This window comes from Pongo abelii, chromosome 11 (genome assembly GCF_028885655.2).
Source record: "Pongo abelii isolate AG06213 chromosome 11, NHGRI_mPonAbe1-v2.0_pri, whole genome shotgun sequence".
Taxonomy (NCBI): Eukaryota; Metazoa; Chordata; class Mammalia; order Primates; family Hominidae; genus Pongo; species Pongo abelii.
In genome coordinates this window covers 50,400,974-50,422,065 of record NC_071996.2, presented here as the reverse complement: position 1 = coordinate 50,422,065, position 21,092 = coordinate 50,400,974, and the positions used below count along the sequence as shown (strand labels likewise).

The 21,092-nt window shown below is 39.3% G+C and overlaps 2 protein-coding genes across 38 annotated transcripts in view; one reads left to right on the top strand and one right to left on the bottom strand.

Annotated features, from left to right (window-relative positions):
• MBD5 (methyl-CpG binding domain protein 5) overlaps positions 1-1,767 on the bottom strand; it is a 475,596-nt gene extending 473,829 nt beyond the window's left edge. For 7 of the 16 annotated variants that reach the window (XM_063712783.1, XM_063712784.1, XM_063712790.1 and 4 more), the window contains exon 1: positions 1,052-1,165. The gene's annotated coding sequence lies outside the window, so the exon portion shown is untranslated. Of the gene's footprint in view, positions 1-1,051; positions 1,194-1,703 lie in introns of those variants that run through there. The other 9 variants (XM_054549347.2, XM_063712788.1, XM_063712774.1 and 6 more) reach the window with 5 other exon arrangements.
• ORC4 (origin recognition complex subunit 4) overlaps positions 957-21,092 on the top strand; it is a 92,880-nt gene continuing 72,744 nt past the window's right edge. For 4 of the 22 annotated variants that reach the window (XM_054548719.2, XM_054548718.2, XM_054548720.2 and 1 more), the window contains exon 1: positions 1,982-2,117. The gene's annotated coding sequence lies outside the window, so the exon portion shown is untranslated. 22 annotated transcript variants of the gene reach the window in all.

Below are 21,092 nucleotides of genomic sequence, written 5' to 3'. Positions count from 1 at the left end.
GTGTCCTTTTACATATAGTGGGCAACTTGGTTCAGAACCCCAAGAGAAATTGAGATGAAAAACTCATCTCAATTTACAACAGTAAATAAATAATTCAGCTAAAACTGAAAGTGGTACCAATCCAGCAAACTATTGATGGAGAGGTTTGGCCTTCCATGCAGCCAGAACAACATAAAGTTTTCAATGGGGATTACTTGTTCAGACAAGTTACAAAGATTACAAAAATACCCAGATTAATTATAAAATAGCTAATATTCTCATCATATGGAAAATAAGTATCAGGAACGTATGTGGGAACAGACAATAGCAGTGGCATTTAAACTTCAAGCATTTTAGAGCTTTGGACTTTATATACTGATATATGAAACAGACATTTAACAACAACAACAAAAAAGCAATAATGCAAGTCAAAACCTAACCAAAGGCCTCTACCAACTAAAAATTTGAAATTTTCCATGGAAGTCAGACAAAACGAAAAAATGGAAAATGAAACCCCTAAAGCAAAAACCAATCAAGTCTTCCAACACTGAAGTCAATATCCAAATCTCATACAGGACCAAAAAGGGGAAAACACTCAGGTCTACAAATGGATAAGCAGTTCCAATACAATCCAGATCCCGACATTTTCCCACTCAGAAACAAATGCAGTGAAGCTTTTCCTGGAGAAAAAGAGCTCTCCAATGAATTTTTTTTTAAGTGACATCTAGAAAGTGTGCCTCTTTCTGTCTCTTTCCCTGGCGCCTCATTGGAGGAAGGAGGGGGTTGTTTTTGTATTCTCCCCCACTGGAGCAAGACACAATCAGATGTTAGATGGAGGAGAGAAACCACTTTTGACAACAGCAAATAAAAATAAAAGTGCCCTTCCTCCCCTGACAGGATGGGCACCCCACCTCACACACCCCTCCCTACTCCAACCCCTCCTTTACCCCCCCCCAGCACCACCCCCTCCTCACCCCGGAGCTCCACTGCGTATGTGGTTTGGTGCTACTGTTGCCCCGGAGTGAAAGTCAGAGCCAGAGGAAGGCAATGAAGCCCCCACAGACACACTTACCTTTCCTGCCCCCCACTTTTGAGTGCCTTCCCTGGAGCTGTGGAGGATGACACAAAGGGTAATAAAGGGGGGGAGTGGAGGAGGAGGAGGCGAAGGAGGAGGAGGAGAGCTGGGGAAGTGGCTGCTCCTGGGTGTAGTGAGATGTCTCCAGCCAGGGCCAAGCAGCAGCAGTAGCAGCAGCAGCAGTAGCAGCAGCAGCAACAGCAGCAGCAGCAGCAGCAGCAGCAGCAGCAGCAAAGGGTCTGTGTTGCTAAGAGGCTTTTGGTTTCTTTCTCTCCTCCTCTCACGGCCAAAGAGGAGGAGGGTGGAGGGGGCTCGGGAGGGAGGCGAGTTGGAGGGGTGAGGGGGTAGGAGTCGTGGATGGGGGTTTTCGAAGAAGAAGAAACTCCTTCTCCTTCTCTCTCAGGCTCAATCCCCCTCTCAGGGCTCAGGGCTGGAGGGTGGGGGAAGGAACTCAGCCGCCTTCCCCCCACCCCCCTGAATTCAAGGTTGAAGTGGGGTAGAATTAGTGTCCTGTCCCTTTAAAAATAGAAATAAAAGATGCCCCCCCTCTGCCACTGCCTCTCTCTTCATCATCAGCTGCTGCTGCTGCTGGGGTCTCTCTGCTTGGGGGGGAGGGGGGGTTCGGGTAGAAGAGACGGGAGGCACTCACTGCGCATGTCCCTCTCTGACGGGTGGCTGGTTGGTTGAAGACAGGAGGAGGGGGAGGGGAGGAAATGAGCTATTTTCCCAGAAGGCGCCGAGGCGCTCGCGACCCGGAAGACATTGTAGCAGGAGGTACAGGGGCGGGGGCGGGGAGGAGGAGGAAGTCGCTACGCTTTTAACACCCTCAGCTCCCTCCTCCTTCCTAAGGGAAAGTGGAGGAACGGAAGTGGGCGTGGACGGAGACGAAAGGAGGTCACGTGTTTGGGCTGGAGAGGGGCGGGGTGGGGGAGGTAGTGCGTGCGCGGGGCATGCCGGGAGTGGTTGTGTACGGTCGGCAGCAGCAGGTGAAGTCTAGCAGAGGACGCGGCCAGGCGATTCGGTGAAGCGCTTACTGCAGGCGTTGGTTCCCCTCTTTGTCCTGGTAAATGCAGGCTTTTATGCGAGAGGTAATGGTGGGGTAAACTTGCTGCAAACGAAGGCCAGGGGCGTCGGTGGCGAAAGGTGAATCGAAAGTGGGAGGATGGAAGGCTGTGGAGATTGGGAATTGGGAAGGGGGCAGGCTTGTATAGGCCGGGAAGGCCAGGACCAGGCGAGTTCTGTTTTGTGCCCCCCCCCCCCGCGCCGCGTAAGCTTGCCGACGAATCCTTGACAAATGCAGGGAGTCCTGAGACTAGCTCTGCATCGGGGTGGTAGGTGAGGAGCGTGACGGTCCGAGTGTAAGAGAGAAGGGAACTGTGAAGCCTCAGCAATTGACCCTCATGACTGCATAACGGGGGACCTCTATCTAGGGACAGAGACAAGTCCTCTGTATGCATTTTGACCAGATGCATCACACGCGTTGCTCGTATTGGATATTGCGCCCTTCATGCCTTACCTCAACCCTCCCTGGTATTCTAGAGTGGCTTTGGGGAAGGAGCAGGCAGGGAAGTCTTGAGTGGAGCTTTCCTCCATGTCTTGCGTTGTTGCTACAACACAAAGCCTTTGCTTTTTCTCGGAGAGGGATGTGGGATTGTGTAGTCCTTAATGCTGAGTTTTACGATTGATGAAGGAGAAGGGACGTGATCAAAGTTTCCCCTTATAGTGTAGATGAGAGTTTTAAAAGGACTGTTTTGTCAAGTTTCTTTGGTTACTATTCTTAGTTTTTGAGCCTTTGGTTTCCCAAATGCCAGCTGTTTTTGCTGAAAATAATGAATTTCTATCATAAAATTAGAATTAACTCAAAATATTTAAGAAAGGATTTATAAATTTACATTAGTAAAGGTTTTATAGTGAAATAGTACTCGTTTTGTTTCACGTTGTTTTCATACAATCAATATAAAGCATTACAATCTCAGTTGTTTTGTAAAGGTATTTTGAAGGAGTATCATCTTTGTATGTTCTTTAAAAACCAAGAATCTAAAATTCTTCCTATTTATTATGTTGGTATTTAATTCTGTTGGGTAGGTTCTTTTTGTTTGTTTGTTTGTTTTTTGTTTTGAGACGGAGTCTCGCTCTGTCTCCCAGGCTGGAGTGCAGTGGCGCGATCTCGGCTCACTGCAACCTGTCTCCTGGGTTCAAGCAGTTCTGCCTCACCCTCCCTTTTTAAATCTTTTGCGGAGGTTTTTTTGTTTGTTTGTTTTTTGTTTTAATTGGGTTGTCTGTTTTACTCAGGGATTTCTAGCAGTATGGCCAATATCTTCTCTGTGCTTGGAGCATTACTCTCTTCTGGGATGGCAACTTTTATGTTCATGTAGGTCTTATAGGCTATCATTGTTCTTTGAATTTTATATGTAGTTTAAACTCCAGGTAACAAGTTCTATGCTTGTGCTATTCATTGCAGCAGCTACTAGCTGCATGTGGCCTTTGAGCACTTGAAATGTGGCTAGTGTGACTGAGGAACTGAATTTTTAGTTTTATTTAGTGTTCAATTAAGTTTAAAAACTGACACTTGATTCAGTTACTGTAAAACCTGTATGTTTGGAACAACTCAGATACATACACCTTTCTCAACCGCAAATTATTAAATTATTATTTTTTAATTTTTGGAGATTTTTTTCCCCCTGGAGATGGAGTCTCGCTCTGTTGCCCAGGCTGGAGTCCAGTGGCATGATCTCGGCTCACTGCAACCTCCATCTCCCAAGTTCAAGTGATTCTCCTGCCTCAGCCTCCCTAGTAGCTGGGATTACAAGCATGTGCCACCACACCTAGCTAATGTTTTTATTTTTAGTAGAGGCAAAGTTTCACCATTTTGGCTAGGCTGGTCTCAAACTCCTGACCTCAAGTGATCCACCCGCCTTGGGCTTCCAAAGTGATGGGATTACAGACGTGAGCCACTGCACCCAGCATTAGCTGCAAATTATATAAAAATATAGATCAAGTATTTTATATGGCAGTTTTAATTTAGCATCTGCATTGTAATGTTGTATAAACACCAGATTTCAAAGACAGTATGAAAACAATGTAAAATACCTCAGCTTTTCATTATGATTACATGTTGAAATTATAATTGATTTCACCTTGTTTTCCTTTAGTGTGAACACTAGAAAATTTTAAATTACTTATGTCACTTTTACTGTATTTCTGCTGGACAGTACTTTGAGCTAGATGTTCCTATGTGTTTACCAAGTCTTAATTTCTTCCTGCGTCTCTGAATTTTCTTTTGGAATCTTTTAACTTTTACTTTAGCACACTCAGTAGACGTTTCATAATGCAGACATTCTGATGGCCAATTCTCTTAATTTTTTGCTTTGTCTTAATTTTTTGTTTTGCCTTCAATCTTGAAGAATGTTTTGGGGGATGTTACAGATTTGTGGTTGTTTTACTTGTACCTCGAAGATAACATTTCACTGTTTTTGGTTTTCATTATTGATTTTGAGAAATCAGCTGTCAATCTATTAGGTTGGTACAAAAGAAATTGTGGTTTGGGACAGCGAATTTTAAATCATTATAACGAGGCTCTAACATATCTTTATTAATCAAAATAGGTCATTACAATCAACACATTTTTACCGACAAAAAATAAGTTTGTTTGTTTATTCCTGTAATGTAAAAATCCATGCTTCAGGATTCCACAAACTCTTGGAAAGCTTTTCCCTGCATCCTGCTGGTTGTGGAAGCATTTTCCCTGAAAAAAGTTGTAGAGATGCTTGAAGGAGTGGTAGTCAGTTGATGAGAGGTCAGGTGAATATGGCGGATGAGGCAAAACCTTGTAGACCAGTTCGTTCAACTTTTGAAGTGTTGGTTGTGCAGTGTGCGGTTGGGTGTTACTGTGGAGAATTGGGCCCTTTCTGTTGACCCATGCTGGCTGTAGGCATCACAGTTTTAAGTGCATCTCATTGATTTGCTGAGCATGCTTCTCAGATGTAATGGTTTCTCCAGGATTCAGAAAGCTGTAGTGGATCAGACCAGCAGCAGACCAGCAAACAGTTACTATGGCCTTTTTTTGGTGCAAGTTTGGCTTTGGGAAGTGCTTTGGAGCTTCTTCGCGGTTCAGCCACTGAGCTGGTCATTGCTTGTCGTATAAAATCTACTTTTTGTTGCACCTCACAGTCCGATTGAGAAATGGTTCATTGTTGTGGAGAATAAGAGAAGACACCACTTCAAAACGGTGTTTTTTTAAATTTTTGCTCAGCTGGTGAGGCACACACTTATCGAGCTTTTTCACCTTTCCAATTTGCTTCAAATGCTGAACAACTGTAGAATGGTCGACGTTGAGTTCTTATGTTGAGTTCTTCAGCAACTTCTCATGTAATTGTAAGAGGATCAATCTGCTTCAATGATTGCTCTCAATTGGTTGTTGTCAACTTCCAGTGGCCTGCCACTACACTCCTCATCCTCAAGGCTCTGGTATCTTTTGCAAAACTTCTTGAACCACCACTGCACTGTACGTTCATTAGCAGTTCCTGGGCCAAATGCGTTGTTGATGTTGCAAGTTGTCTCTGCTGTTTTACGACCCACTTTGAACTTGAATAAAAAAACACTCGACTTTGCTTTTTGTCTAGCATCATTTCCGTAGTCCAAAATAAATATAAACAGCAAGTAATAAGTCACTAGCAAAAAAAAAAAAAAAGCGAGAAATGCCCATTAAAATGATGTATAACATAACCACATTTATTTAAGAATGTATTCCAGGCCGGGTGCGGTGGCTCACACCTGTATTCCCAGCACTTTGGGAGGCTGAGGTGGGCGGATCATGAGGTCAGGAGATCGAGACAATCCTGGCTAACATGGTGAAACCCCGTCTCTACTAAAAATACAAAAAATTAGCTGGGCGTGGTGGCGGGTGCCTGTAGTCCCAGCTACTCAGAAGGCTGAGGCAGGAGAATGGCGTGAACCCGGGAGGCAGAGCTTGCAGTGAGTCGAGATCGTGCCACTGCAGCCCAGCCTGGGCAACAGAGAGAGACTCCATCTCAAAAAAAAAAAAAGAATGTATTCTAATATCAAATGGCAAATTCCAACAATGCAAAAACCACAGTTAATTTTGTACCAGCCTAATAATTCATGCTGCTTTGAAGGAAATCTCTCTTTTAGAATTTTTTTTTGTTTGTTTCTTTTTTTTTGGTCGTAATTTTTCTGCTGTTTCACTCTGATGTTTTTGTGTGGAATTCTTCTTTTTTTTTTTTCTCCTAGTCAAGTGTGGTTGTGGGGGTAGAGGAAATGTTAAATCACCGTGTGGAATTCTTTATCTTGCCCTGTATTCATCGAGATTATTAGATCAATGCATCAGTATCTTTAAAGATATTGGTGATATTCTTACTGTTTCTAGTTACCTGCTGAAAATTACAATCTTGCTTTTGTTGGCCTAGTATAGTTGCTCCTTAGTATGTGCTGGAGATTGGTTTCAGAACCCCGTGCAGATAACACAATCCACAGGCAGCTCAAATTCCTTATATAGCATGCCATCATGTTTGCATACGACCTACACACATCCTCCCACGTATTTTAAATAATCTCTAGATTACTTATGGTACCTAATACAATGTAGATGCTATGTAAATATTGTTATACTGTCATGGCTTTTTAAAAATTTCTATTATTTTTTATAGTCGTGTTTTTAAAAATATACATGTATTTTTAATCCTTGGTTGAGTGAATCTGTGGCTATGAAGGGCCAACTATATTCGTAGTTCATTTGTTGTTTGTTGAAGATAATTCCAGTTTCTAAATTTTCTAGTCTGTGTCTGCTAGCTCATGATATTTTTTTCTTGTGTGCCTTGAGTACCAGTTGTATTTAAAAAATTATAGGAATATATGAGTCCTAGAATAATAGTATCTTTCTTAAGAAGGTACATTTTTCTAGGAAAGGTCTCTAGGAGTGCTGTCAGTCCCAGGTCACTATTCATGTTCAAGAGTTTGGATTCCTTCTGTTATACACATGACATTAAGGAAGACTTTAAGATCATGAATTCTGTTTTCCTTCAATTTCCTCTTATCCTAATGATGTTGTCCTCAAACTCTGAACGTAAATTGGGTAGTATATCTGAGTCCCCAGCTTTGGCAGGCAATGTGCTTTTATTTTTATTTTTGATTTTGATTTTTTGTGTTTATTTATTTTTATTTTAAATGAGGTCTCACTATATTGCGCACAATCATCCTGAATTCCTGGGCTCAAGCTATCCTCCTGCCTTGGCCTGTCAAAGCGTAGGATTACAGGCATGAGCCACCACACCTGGCCTTGTGCTTTGATTTTTTTGCCATAGACCGGCACATCTTCCATTAGCTCAGCCTTTTTTCTCAGCCCTTTCTTCTAGATAGGAAAATGTCCTCAGAACAAAAGTTACTTGGTGTATGGTTTATTTCTGGTTTACCTTCACATGGAATTTGGTAAGTTATTTCACATTACCTTATTTCATTCATTATTTAGTTTTTTTGTTGGCGTCAGCAGAAAGGTTGGTCCTGTCTGCCACTACCATAAATAAAACCCTAATTGTCTTTTTTACTTTTGAGATTTGATTTTAATATATTTATGCTTTGAGGCAAAAATTTTTTAACTTAAGTCATATATTTAAAAATTTTAATTTTTAATTACCATGGATACGTAAAATGGGGAGTATGTGATATTTGATATAAGCATACAATGTGTAATGATCAAGTCAGGTAATTGGTATATCCATTACCTCAAGTATTTATCATTTCTTTGTGTTAGGGACATTTCATTTCCACTCCTTTAATTGTTCTAAAACATACACTAAATTATTGTTAGCTGTAATTACTATATTGTGCTACTGAACACTATATTTTATCCCTTCTATGTAACTATATTTTTCTACCCATTAACCATCTCCTCTTGATTCTCCTCTCAACACTACCCTTCCCAGCCTCTGCTAACATCTTTTTACTAACTATCTCTATGACTTCACTTTTTTTGAAGCTTCCACATATGGGTGAGAACATGTGATACTTGCCTTTCTGTGCCTGGCTTATTTCCCTTATAATGTCAGTCACATCCGTGTTGTTGAAAATGACAAGATTTCATTCTTTTTTTTATGGCTGAATAACATTCCATTGTGTGTATATACCACATTTCTTTATCCATCCATTGATTGACAGGTTGATTCCATATCCTGGCTGTTGTGTATAGTGCTGCAGTTAACATGGGAGTACAGATATCTTTTATATACTGATGTCCTTTCTCTTGGGTACATACCCAGTAGTGGGATTGCTGGATTATAGTTCTATTTGTTGTGTTTTTAGGAAGCTCCATACTGTTCTCTGTTGTGACTGTGCCAGTTTACATTTCCACCAACAGTTTACAAGGGTTCCCCTTTCTCCACATTCTCACCAGCATCTGATATTGACTGTGTTTTTGATAAAAGCCATTTTAACTGGGGTGAGATGATACCTCATTATAGTTTTGATTTGTATTTCTCTGATTATTAATAATGTGGAGCATTTTTTTCATATGCCTGTTTGCCATTTGTATGTCTTTTTGAGAAATGTCTCCTCAGATCTTTTGCCCATTTTAAAATCAGATTTTTTTTTCCTATTGAGTCGTTTGAGATTCTTACATATTCTGGTTATTAATCCTTTGTCAGATATTAGTTTGAAATGTTTTCTTCCATTCTACATGTTATATCTTCATTTTATTGTTTTCATTGCTATGCAGAAGCTTTTTGGCTTGGAGAGATCCCATTGGTTGATATTTTATTTTATTTTCTTGCTTTAGTTGCTTGTGTTTTTGAGGTCTTATTTAAGAAGTCTTTGCCTAGACCAATGTCCTGGAGTTTTTGCCTAATGGTTTCCTTTATTAGTTTCATAGATGTAACTCTTTAATGCATTTTTCTTTGATTTTTGTATATGGCAAGAGTTGGGGTCTACTTTTGTTCTTCTGCACGTGGGCATCCAGTTTTCCCAACACCATTTGTTGAAGACTGTCCTTTCCCAATGAGTGTTTTTGGCACCTTAGTAAAAAACTAATTGGCTTTAAATACACAGATTAATTTCTGGACTCTCTGTTCTGTTGTTCTACGTGTCTGTTTTTATGCCACTATCGTGCTATTTTGGTTACTATAGCGTTGTAGTATATTTTGAGGTTTGGTAGTGTGATAACTCTACCAGTTACCAGCTCTGTTCTTTTTGGTCAGGATTGTTTTGGCTATTTGGGGTCTTTTGTGCTTCCATACAATTTTAGGATTTTTTTTTCTATTTCTGTGAAGAATGTCATTGATCTTGATAGGGATGGCTTTGAATCTGTAGATTACTGTGGGGAGTATTGTCATTTTAACAATATTATTTTTTTCAACCCATGAGCATGGGATGTCTTTTCATTTGTTTGTATCCTCTTCAATTAATTTCATCAATGTTTGATAGTTTGCATTGTAGTTGGTTAAGTTTATTCCTAGATATTTAATATTATTTGTAACTATTGTAAATGGGATCACCTTCTTGATTTCTTTTTCAGATAGGTTGTCACTGTTGCCATAGAGAAATTCTATGGATTTTTGTGTGTTGATTTTGTATTCTGCCATGTTACTGAATTTATTAGTTCTAATAGTTGTTTGTTGGAGTCTTTAGATTAGTATAAGATCACATGAGCTGCAAACAATGATAATTTTACTTACTCCTTTCCAATTTAAATGCCCTTTATTTCATTCTCTTGTCTGTTTACTCTGGCTAGGACTTCTGTTACTAACTTGAGTAATAGTGGTGAAAGTGCCCATCCTTCTTCTAGATCCTAGAAGAAAGGCTTTCAGTTTTTCCCCCATTCGGTCTGATACTAACTGTGGGTTTGTTGTGTATGGCTTTATCATGTTGAGGGGTGATCCTTCTGTCTCCAGTTTGCTGAGAGTTTTTATGAAGGGATATTGAATTTTATCAAAAAAGATTTTTTTGGCATCTATTGAAATGACAATACACTTTTGTGTTCTTCATTCTGTTGATATGATGTATCACACTGATTGATTTACATATGTTGAACCATCCTTGCCTCTCTGGGATGAATCCCACTTGATTATGATGATCTTTTTAATGTGCTGTTGAATTTGGTTTGCTGTGTTTTGTTGAAGATTTTTATATCTATTTTCATCAGAGATACTGGCCTGTAGTTTCTTTGTTGTTGTTGTTGTATCGTTATCTGGTTTTGGTATCAGAATAAATCTGGGGCCGGGCATGGTAGCTCATGCCAGTAATCCCAGCACTTTGGGAGGCTGAGGCAGGCAGATCTCTTGAAGCCAGGAGTTTGAGACCAGCCTGGCCGACATGGTGAAACCCCATCTCTACAAAAAATATGAAAATTAGCTGGGCATGGTGGCTCATGCCTGTAATCCCAGCTAATCGGGAGGCTGAGGCAGGAGAATCGCTTGAACCCGGTAGGCGGAGGTTGCAGATCACCTAGGCAACAGAATGAGACTCTGTCTCAAAAAAAAAAAAGAATAAATCTGGCCTCATGAATTTGGAGATCCTCCTTGATTCTGGAGAATGATTTGAGTAGGATTGATGTTTGTTCTTCTTTAAATGTTCGGTAGAATTCAGTGAAGCCATGAAGTCCTGGCCTTTTCTGTGATGGGGGACTTTTTATTATTGTTTCTATCTTGAAACTTATTATTGGTCTATTTAGATTTTGGTTTTCTTAATGTTTCATGCTTGTTAGGCTGTATGTGCCTAGGAATTTATTCATTTCTTCTAGGTTTTACAATTTATTGGCATGCAGTTGTTCAAATGGTCTCCAATGATCCTTTGAATTTTTGTGATATCAATTGTAATGTCTCCATTTTTGTCTCTGATTTTATTTGGATCTTTTTTTTTTTTTTTTTAGTCTGGGTAAAGGTTCATTGATTTTGTCTATCTTTCCAAACAACCCTTTTCATTTCATTGATCTTTTCTATTTTTTTGTCTCAATTGTATTTCTGTTTTTTATTTTTTTTTGTTTTCTTTATTATTTCTTTTCTTAATTTGGGGCTTGGCATGCTCTTGCTTTTCTAGTTCTTTAAGATGCATTACTAGGTTGTTTATTTCTTGGTTTTCTACTTTTTGATTTGCACATTTATTGCTATAAACATTCCCTTCAGTGTTAGCTTTAACTGTGTCTCATAAGTTTTAGTAGGTTGTGTTTCCATTTTCATTTGTTTCAAGACATTTTTTAATTTCCTTAATTACTTCATTGGTTGTTCAGGCACGTATTGGTTAATTCTTATATGTTCGTATAGTTTCCAAAGTTCCACTTGTTATTTATTTCTACTTTTATTCCATTGTGGTTAGAAAATATACTTTTTAATTTTTATCAGACTTGTTTTACAGCCTAACATGATGGTGCTCTTTTTGGATTTCTGTTTGCATGCAATGTCTCTTTCTATCTTTTGGTCTATCTATGCTTTTATAAATGAAGTGGGTTTCTTATATGTAGCAGGTATAAGCAAGTATTGTTTTGTTTCACCATTCAGCTCCTCTGTGTCTTTTGATTGGAGAATTTAGGATCCATCCTTGAGAAATGTTCCATGTGCTAAGGAGAAGAATGTGTATTCTGCGGCTGTTGGATGACAGCTTCTGTAAATGTCTATTAGGTCCATTTAATCTATAGTGCAGATTAAATTCATTGTTTCTTTCCATCTAGATGATCTGTCCAATGGTGAAAGTGGGCTGTTGAAGTCCCAAGTCATTACTGTATTGGGTTCTGTCTCCTTAACTCTAATACACTTGACTCTATATATCTAGATGCTTCTGTGTTGGATAGATATGTATTTATAATTTTTATATCCTCTTGCTGAATTAAAACCTTTTGTATTATATGATAACCTTTTTTCTCTCTTCATAGTTTTTATGTTGAAATCTATTTTATCTAAAAATAGATACAAAGCTACTTGGGCTCTTTTTGGGTTTCTGTTTGCATGCAGTATCTTTTTCCGTCTTTTTGTTGTTAGTCTATGTTTTTATAGTGAAGAATTTAGTGCATTCACATTCAGTATTATTGATAGGTGAGGACTTACTACTGCCTTTTTATTGTTGTTCTGGTTATTTTCTTGGGCTTTTCCCCCATTTTTTTCATTGTCTTCCTTTGTGCTAGTTATTTTTTGGTAGTATGTTTTCATTTCTTGCTTTTTATTTTTTTGTGTACCTATTAGAGGTTTTTGTTTTGTGGTTACTATGAGGTTAGCAAATAACAACTTATAGCCAATTATTTGCAACTGATGACAACTCTGCAAAGAAAAGAAAAAGTAGACGCACAGAAAAAATTAAAAACCTGTACACTTTTACTCCATCCCTTCACTTTTTGACTTTTTGTCTCTATATATTTTTATATTTTAAGTTTTGGAGTAGTTTTTTTTTTGATAGTGTTATATAGAAAGTTTCGATGCTGCAAAAGTAATAGCACTCAAATATAAAATTTTCTTTTTAATATTCAGCAAGGCAAGCTACTTCTATATAGAAGAGTGCGCCCTTACAGATGGAACAATGGTGAGCGCACATTTGGACAAGAGATGGGAAGGGGTTCTTATGCCTGACGCATGTGGCCCCTGCTGCTCTATCCTTCCCCTATTGGCTGGGGTTAGACCGCACAGGCTTAACTAATTCCAATTGGCTAATTTAAAGAGAATGACAGGGTGAGTGCTTTGGCAGGAGTCAGGGCAGAGCAGGTAGCAGGTAATCGGAATGAGTTAGGGTGGAGCAGGTGATTGGAATGTTGGGTGGAGCAGGTGATCAGAATGAGTCAGGGTGGCGTAGGTAATCGAAAAAGGTTGCTTTACGAGGAAGTTAAGTTTAAAAGTAGAAGGCAAAGAATTGAACATACTGACATATTAATTCTTTGAAAAGAAATTTAGAACTCATATCTAACAATCCTTCCCCTTGTATTTCCTTACAGCTTTCTTTTCAAACTTTTCTTAACATGTCTTGGCTTAGTTGTTTTGCTTGATTTTCTAAAAGAAGCAGCTTCTTTACATAAGGTAGAGTTTAGAACTCATCTAACAATAGGTTTGTCTTTTAATTTTCCTGCTAAAGATATGAGCGGTTAGAGTATTCTGAGTGGCTAGAGTACTCTGTATTTATCTGTGCACTTACTTTTACTAGTGAGTTTTATACCTTCAGGTGATTTCTTGTTGCTTGTTAATGTCCTTTTCTTTCAGATTGAAGAACTTTCCTTTAGCATTTTTTGAAAGGTGAGTCTGGTGTTGATGAAATCCCTCAGCTTTTGTTAGTCTGGGAAAGTCTTCATGTCTCCCTCATGTTTCAAGGATAATTTCGGTGGATGTATTAGATTGGTGCAAAAGTTATCGTGGTTTTTGCCATTAAAAGTAATTACAAAAGCCGTGGTTACTTTTGCACCAACCTAATACTATTCTACTATCTTCTGGCCTGCCAGGGTTTCTGCTAAAGTTTGTCATCCTACTCTCTTCTGGCCTGTAGCGTTTCTGCTGAAGTTTGCTGCCAGATGTAGTATAACTCCTTCATATGAAGTTACTTCTTTTCTTTTGCTGCTTTTAGGATCCTTTCTTTGTCCTTTACCCTCGAGACTTTAATTATTATATGCCTTAAGGTAATCTTATTTGGGTTGAATCTATTTGGTGTTCTTAGACCTTCTTGTACCTGTATATTCACATCTTTCTCTAAGTTTGAAAAGTACTCTGCTATTATTTCTTTGAATACACTTTCTACCTCAATCTCTTTCTCTAAGCCCTCTTTAAGGCCAGTAACTCTTAGATTATGACTTTTGGGGGCTATTTTCCAGATTTTGTAGGCATACTTCATTATTGTCTTATTATTTTTTTCTCTTCTGACTGTATTTTCATATAACCTGTCTTCAAGCTCACTAATTCATTCTTCTGCTGTTGAGACTGATGCATTTTCAGATTGTTGAATTTTCAGGCTTCAGAATTTCTGCTTATCATTTTAGTCTCTTTGTTGTTTCTCTGATATAATTCTGAATTTTTTATCTCTTTTATCTTGAATTAAACTGAGCTTTCTCAAGACTGCTATTTTGAATTTCCCATCTAAAAGGTCACATATCTTTATTGCTCCAGGATTAGTCTGTTTGATGAGGTCCTGTTTTCCTAGATGTTCTTGATAATTGTGGATATTCATTGATGTCTGGGCATCGAAGAGCTAGTCTTCGCAGTTTGGGTTTGTTCATTCCTGTCACTCTCCAGGGGGCTTTCCAAGAAATCAAAGCAGATTGAGTGTTGTGATCTAAGCCTGTAGTCACTGCAGCCATTTTGGCATTAAGGAGCATCCAAAGCACAGGAATGCTGTGAGTCTTGCAGACTCCTACATACACAGTCCTGATGGACTTGGGAAGATAATTGGGAGAATTCCCTGGGTTACCAGGCAGAGTCTCTTGCTCTCTACCTTCCCTTTCCTTCAATCAGGAGTCTCTCTCTGTACTGGCCTGCCCAGTATTGGTGAGGGGTGATACAGGCATTTCCTGTAGCCACCACAGTTGGAACTGTGCTGAGTTGCCTCTGAAGCATTGCAGACCAGCACAGTATTGGGGCTCACCCAAGGTCCACGGCCAGTCCTGCGTGACTGCCGCTGGTTATTCAAGGCCAAAGGCCACTTTAGTTAGCAGGTAGTGAATTCTTCCAAGACTGAGTCCATCCCATCAGGGCAGCCATTCCCTTCCTGCCTAGGGTCAATCTATAAATGCCATCACGGAGCAAAAGCTTGCTATCAAAAGCTTCAGAAATCTGTCTTTTGCTTTATTTTACAGTGACTGAACCAATACTCCGGTTGCAAAACAAAGTTCTGTCTACTCTTCCTTCTCCTTACCCCAAGCTGAAGTAGTTGGGGAAGGGTGCCTCAGGGATTCACTTAGCTGCCACGGGTAGTATTGCACTGGGTTTTATCTTAAGTCCATTACCTCCAAGGCCAGTGCAGTACCAAGGCTTGCCGAAGGATGGAGTCCTTGTGGCCTGTCACTCAAATTTATTCCAGGCCCTAGACCACTTTAGTCAGAATGTGATGAAGACCGATTACTCCCCCTGGGGTGGAGGATTTCTCTCTGGCCCAGGACTGAGCTAAATGCTCCTTCTGTGGGCACCAGCAGAATGCCCTGTGTTGTGTTCTGCTGTTACAGAGCAGCGCTGAGTTCCCATGCAAAGTCCCATACTTACTTTCGCTCTGTCTCTGAAGCACACAGATTCTGTTTCAGTGCTGTGCTGCCTGGGGTTGGAGGAGGGGTGGTGTAGTCAGTGCAAGACTGTCTTTCCTACCCTTTTCAATGCCTCTTTCCTTGATATTATGTTAAAACCGGGTGCCATGATTTCTCACCTGATTTTGGATTTTTTGTTTGTTAGTGTGTTTATTTGTTTGTTTTGAGGCAGGGTCTCACTCTGTCACCCAGGCTGGAGTACATGGTGTGATCTCAACTCATTGCAGCCTCGATCGACCTCCTGGGCTGAAGTGATCCTCCCATCTCAGCCTCCCGAGTAGCTGGCACTACAGGCACATGCCACCATGCCCGGCTAATTTTTTCACATTTTGTAAAGACAGGGTTTCATCAGGTTGCCCAGACTGGTCTTGAACTGAGATCAAATGATCCACTTGCCTTGACCTTCCAAAGTGCTGAGATTATGGGCATGTACCACTGTGCCATCTGATTCTTATGAAGGTTTTTTGTTTTTTGTTTTTTGTTTTTGCATGGATAATTCTTCAGTTTGGTGTTCCTGCTGCGGGATGATTCCTGGGGGATTCTCTTCAGCAATCTTGTTCTGCCTCCTCTGCAAGGAAAAACACGTCTATTTTAAATTTCTTTTTTATTATAATTTAAGTTCTGGGATACATGTGCAGAACATGTAGGTTTGTTACATAGGTATACATGTGCCATTAACCTGTCATCTACATTAGGTATTTTTCCTAATGCTATCCTTCCGCTAGCACCGCCCCCCAACCCCCCAGTAGGCCCCAGGGTGTGATGTTGCCCTTCCTGTGTCCATGTGTTCTCATTGTTCAACTCCCACTTATGGGAACATGCGGTGTTTAGTTTTCTGTTCCTGTGTTAGTTTGCTGAGAATAATGGTTTCCAGCTTCATCCATGTCCCTGCAAAGGACATGAACTCACCCTTTTTTATGGCTTCATAGTATTCCATGGTGTATATGTGCCACATTTTCTTTATCCGGTCTGTCATTGAAGGGCGTTTGGGTTGGTTCCAAGTCTTTGCTATTATGAACAGTGCTGCAATAAACATACGTATGCATGTGTCTTTATAGTAGAATGATTTATAATCCTTTGGGTATATACCCAGTAATGGGATTGCTGGGTCAAATGGTATTTCTGGTTCTAGATCCTTGAGGAATCGCCACACTGTCTTCCACAATGGTTTAACTAATTTATGTTCCCACCAACAGTGTAAAAGCGTTCCTGTTTTTCCACATCCTCTCCAGTATCTGTTGTTTCCTGACTTTTTAATGATTGCCATTCCAACTGGCATGAGATGATATCTCATTGTGGTTTTGATTTCCTTTTCTCTCATGACCAGTAATGATGAGCTTTTTTTCACGTTTGTTGGCCGCATAAATGTCTTCTTTTGAGAAGTGTCTGTTCGTATCCTTTTGTTGCCATTGCTTTTGGTGTTTTAGTCATGAAATTTTTGCCCATGCCTGTGTCCTGAATGATATTGCCTAGGTTTTCTTCTAGGGTTTTTATGGTTTTAGGTCTTATGTTTAAGTCTTTAATCCATCTTGAGTTAATTTTTGTTTAAGGTATAAGGAAGGGGCCCAGTTTCAGTTTTCTCCATATGGCTAGCCAGTTTTCCCAACACCATTTATTAAACAGGGAGGGAATCCTTTCCCAATTTCTTGTTTTCATCAGGTTTTTCAAAGATCACATGGTTGTTGTTGATGTATGATGTTATTTCTGAGGACTCTGTTCTGTTCCATTGGTCTGTATATCTGTTTTGGTACCAGTACTATGCTGCTTTGGTTACTGTAGCCTTATAGTATAGTTTGAAGTCAGGTAGCGTGATGCCTCCAGCTTTGTTCTGCTGCTTTGGTTACTGTAGCCTTATAGTATAGTTTGAAGTCAGGTAGCGTGATGCCTCCAGCTTTGTTCTTTTTGCTTAGCATTGTCTTGGCTTATGCGGGCTCTTTTTTGGTTCCATATGAAATTTAAAGTAGTTTTTTTCTAATTCTGTGAAGAAAGTCAGTGGTAGCTTGATGGGTTTAGCATTGAATCTATAAATTACTTTGGACACTGTGGCACCCAATAGGGGAGCACCCAGATTCATAAAGCAAGTTCTTAGAGACCTACAAAGAGACTTAGACCCCCCAACAACAATAGCAGTGGGAGACTTTAACACCCCACTATCAATATTAGACAGATCAACAAGACAGAAAATTACCAAGGACACTCAGGACTTGAACTCAGCTATGGACCAAGTGGACCTAATAGGCCATTTTCATGATATTGATTCTTCCTATCCATGCGCATGGAATGTTTTTCCATTTGTTTGTGTCCTCTCTTATTTCCTTGAACAGTGGTTTGTAGTTCTCCTTGAAGCGGTCCTTCACATCCCTTATAAGTTGTATTCCTATGTATTTTATTCTCATTGTAGGAATTGTGAATGGGAGTTCACTCATGACTTGGCTCTCTGTCTATTATTGGTATATAGGAGTGCTTGTTATTTTTGCACATTGATTTTGTATCCTGAGACTTTGCTGAAATTGCTCATCAGCTCAAGGAGATTTTGGGCTGAGACAATAGGGTTTTCTAAATGTACAATTGTGTCATCTGCAAACAGACAATTTGACTTCCTCTCTTCCTATTCAAATACCTTTTATTTCTTTCTCTTGCCTGATTGCCCTGGCCAGAACTTCCAATACTATGTTGAATAAGGAGTGGTGAGAGAGGGCATCCTTTTCTTGTGCTGGTTTTCAAAGGGAATGCTTCCTGTTTTCGCCCATTCAGTGTGATATTGGCTGTGGGTTTGTCATAAATAGCTCTTATTATTTTGAGATACGTTCTATCGATTCTCAGTTTATTGAGAGTTTTTAGCGTGAAGGGGTGTTAAATTTTGTCGAACGCGTTTTCTACATCTATTGAGATAATCATGTGGTTTTTGTCATTGGTTCTCTTTATGTGATGGATTACATTTATTGATCTGCATATGTTGAACCAGCCTTGCTTCCCAGGGAAAGCCGACTTGATCATGGTGGATAAGCTTTTTGATGTGTTGCTGGATTTGGTTTGCCAGCATTTTATTGAGGATTTTTGCATCGATGTTCATCAGGGATATTGGCCTGGAATTTTCTTTTTTTGTTGTGTCTCTGCCAGATTTTGGTATCAGGATGATGCTGGACTCATAAAATGAGTTAGAGAGGAGTCCCTCTTTTTCTTTTATTTGGAATAGTTTCAGAAGGAATGGTACCAGCTCCTCTTTGTACCTCTGGTAGAATTTGTCTGTGAATCCATCTGGTCCTGGGCTTTTTTTTTTGGTTGGTAGGCTATTAATTACTGCCTCAATTTCAGAACTTGTTATTGGTCTATTCAGGGATTCGACTTCTTCCTGATTTAGTCTTGGGAGGGTGTCTGTGTCCAGGAATTCATCCATTTCTTCTAGATTTTCTAGTTTATTTGTGTAGAAGTGTTTGTAGTATTCTCTGATGGTAGTTTGTATTTCTGTGGGATCAGTGGTGATATCCGCTTTATCATTTTTTATTGTGTCTATTTGATTCTTCTCTCTTTTTTCTCTTTATTAATCTGGCTAGCAGTCTACCTATTTTGTTAATATTTTTGAAAAAGCAGCTCCTGGATTCATTTATTTTTTTGAGGGGGTTTTTGTGTGTCTATCTCCTTCAGTTCTGCTCTGATCTTAGTTATTTCTTGTCTTCTGCTGGCTTTTGAATTTGTTTGCTCTTGCTTCTCTAGTTTTTTTAATTGTAATGTAAGGGTGTTGGTTTTAGATCTTTCCTGCTTTCTTCTGTGGGCATTTAGTGCTATAAATTTCCCTCTACACACTGCTTTAGCTGTGTCTCAGAGATTCTGGTACGTTGTGTCTTTGTTCTCATTGGTTTTAAAGAATGTATTTATTTCTGCCTTAATTTTGTTATTTACCCAGTAGTCATTCAGGAGCAGGTTGTTCAGTTTCCAAGTAGTTGTGCGGTTTTGAGTGAGTTTCTTAATCCTGAGTTCTAATTTGATTGTACTATGGTCTGGGAGACTGTTTGTTATGACTTCATTCTTTTGTCTTTGTTGAGGAGTGGTTTACTTCCAATTATGTGGTCAATTTTAGAATAAGTGCGATGTGGTGCTGAGACGAATGTATATTCTGTTGATTTGGGGTGGAGAGTTCTGTAGATGTCTATTAGGTCCACTTGGTCCATAGCTGAGTTCAAGTCCTGAGTGTCCTTGTTAATTTTCTGTCTTGTTGATCTGTCTAATATTGATAGTGGGGTGTTAAAGTCTCCCACTGCTATTGTTGTTGGGGGTGTCTAAGTCTCTTTGTAGGTCTCTAAGAACTTGCTTTATGAATCTGGGTGCTCCCCTATTGGGTGCATATATATTTAGGATAGTTAGCACTTCTTTTTGCATAGATACCTTTATTATTATGTAATGCCCTTCTTTGTCTTTTTTTGATCTTTGTTGGTTTAAAGTCTGTTTTATCAGAGACTAGGATTACAATCCCTGCTTTTTTTTTTTTGCTTTCCATTTGCTTGGTAAATATTCCTCCATCCCTTTATTTTGAGCCTTTGTGTGTCTTTGCAAGTGAGGTGGGTCTCTTGAATATAGCACACCAATGGGTCTTGACTCTTTATCCAATTTGCCAGTCTGTGTCTTTTAATTGGGCCAGTTAGCCCATTTACATTTAAGGTTAATATTGTTATGTGTGAATTTGATACTATAATTATGATGCTAGCTGGTTATTTTGCCTGTTAGTTGATGTAGTTTCTTCATAGTGTCAATGGTCTTTACAATTTGGTATGTTTTTGCAGTGGCTGTTATCAGTTTTTCCTTTACATATTTAGTGCTTCCTTCAGGAGCTCTTGTAAGGCAGGCCTGGTGGTGACAAAATCTCTCAGCGTTTGCTTGTCTATAAAGGATTTTATTTATCCTTCACTTATGAAGCTTAGTTTGGCTGGATATGAAATTCTGGGTTGAAAATTCTTTTCTTTAAGAATGTTGAATATTGGCCCCCACTCCCTTCTGGCTTGTAGGGCTCCTGCAGAGAGATCCGTTGTTAGTGTGATGGGCTTTAAATTTCTAAAATAACATTCAGCTCTGCAGTATAAGAAGCCAAGTTAATGAAATTAGAAAATATTTTTAAGCAGCCTGTTTCTTCTCTTTCTCTTTTTCTTTTAACTGTTGCAAAGGTAAAAGAACACATGCTTAAGTTTTTAACTGCTTCTCCATGGCTTATTATTAAAAAGAGTTCTTACTTCTTTGTCACAGGTTAGGTTCTTCAGAATATTTTCCTTCAGATTGATACTATGGTGCAACAAAATGATTGGGCCTTTATCGCCTTATTTGCTTAATCCCAGGAAGGCTGTGATGTTGGACAAGGTAGCTGTCACTACCCCAGTTTTCCCCATCTAGAGGCAAATACTTCTAAAACTTTTTTTGGCTTATTCTTTTGGTATATATCTCTGTATCTCTAAATAACCTTTTATATTGCTACCTCCTGTTTTTTCAGTTTTAGGCATTATCTCTTGACTTACTATAGATGATGTAGATTTAGCCTTTTTCCACAAACATCCCATCCATTCCCCCATCTTCCCATTGATAGTTTAATTTTTCATATACGACCATTGAGCGTTTGTATAGTTCTAAATATTTATTAGTCATTTAGACCCAAACTATCTGCTGGTTGTCAAAATAGCCTCTCCATATATTCAGAGGTATCAAGTATTTTTATCAGTTTATCCATTATCAAGAAATTTCTCCCAGAGCATTCTTATGTGCTGCAGTTTTAGCCCATTGCTTGATATAGTTGCTGCTGGTGCAGTTTCTATCCTATGCTAGTTCCTCTGTTTCCTATATCCTATGTAATCCTTT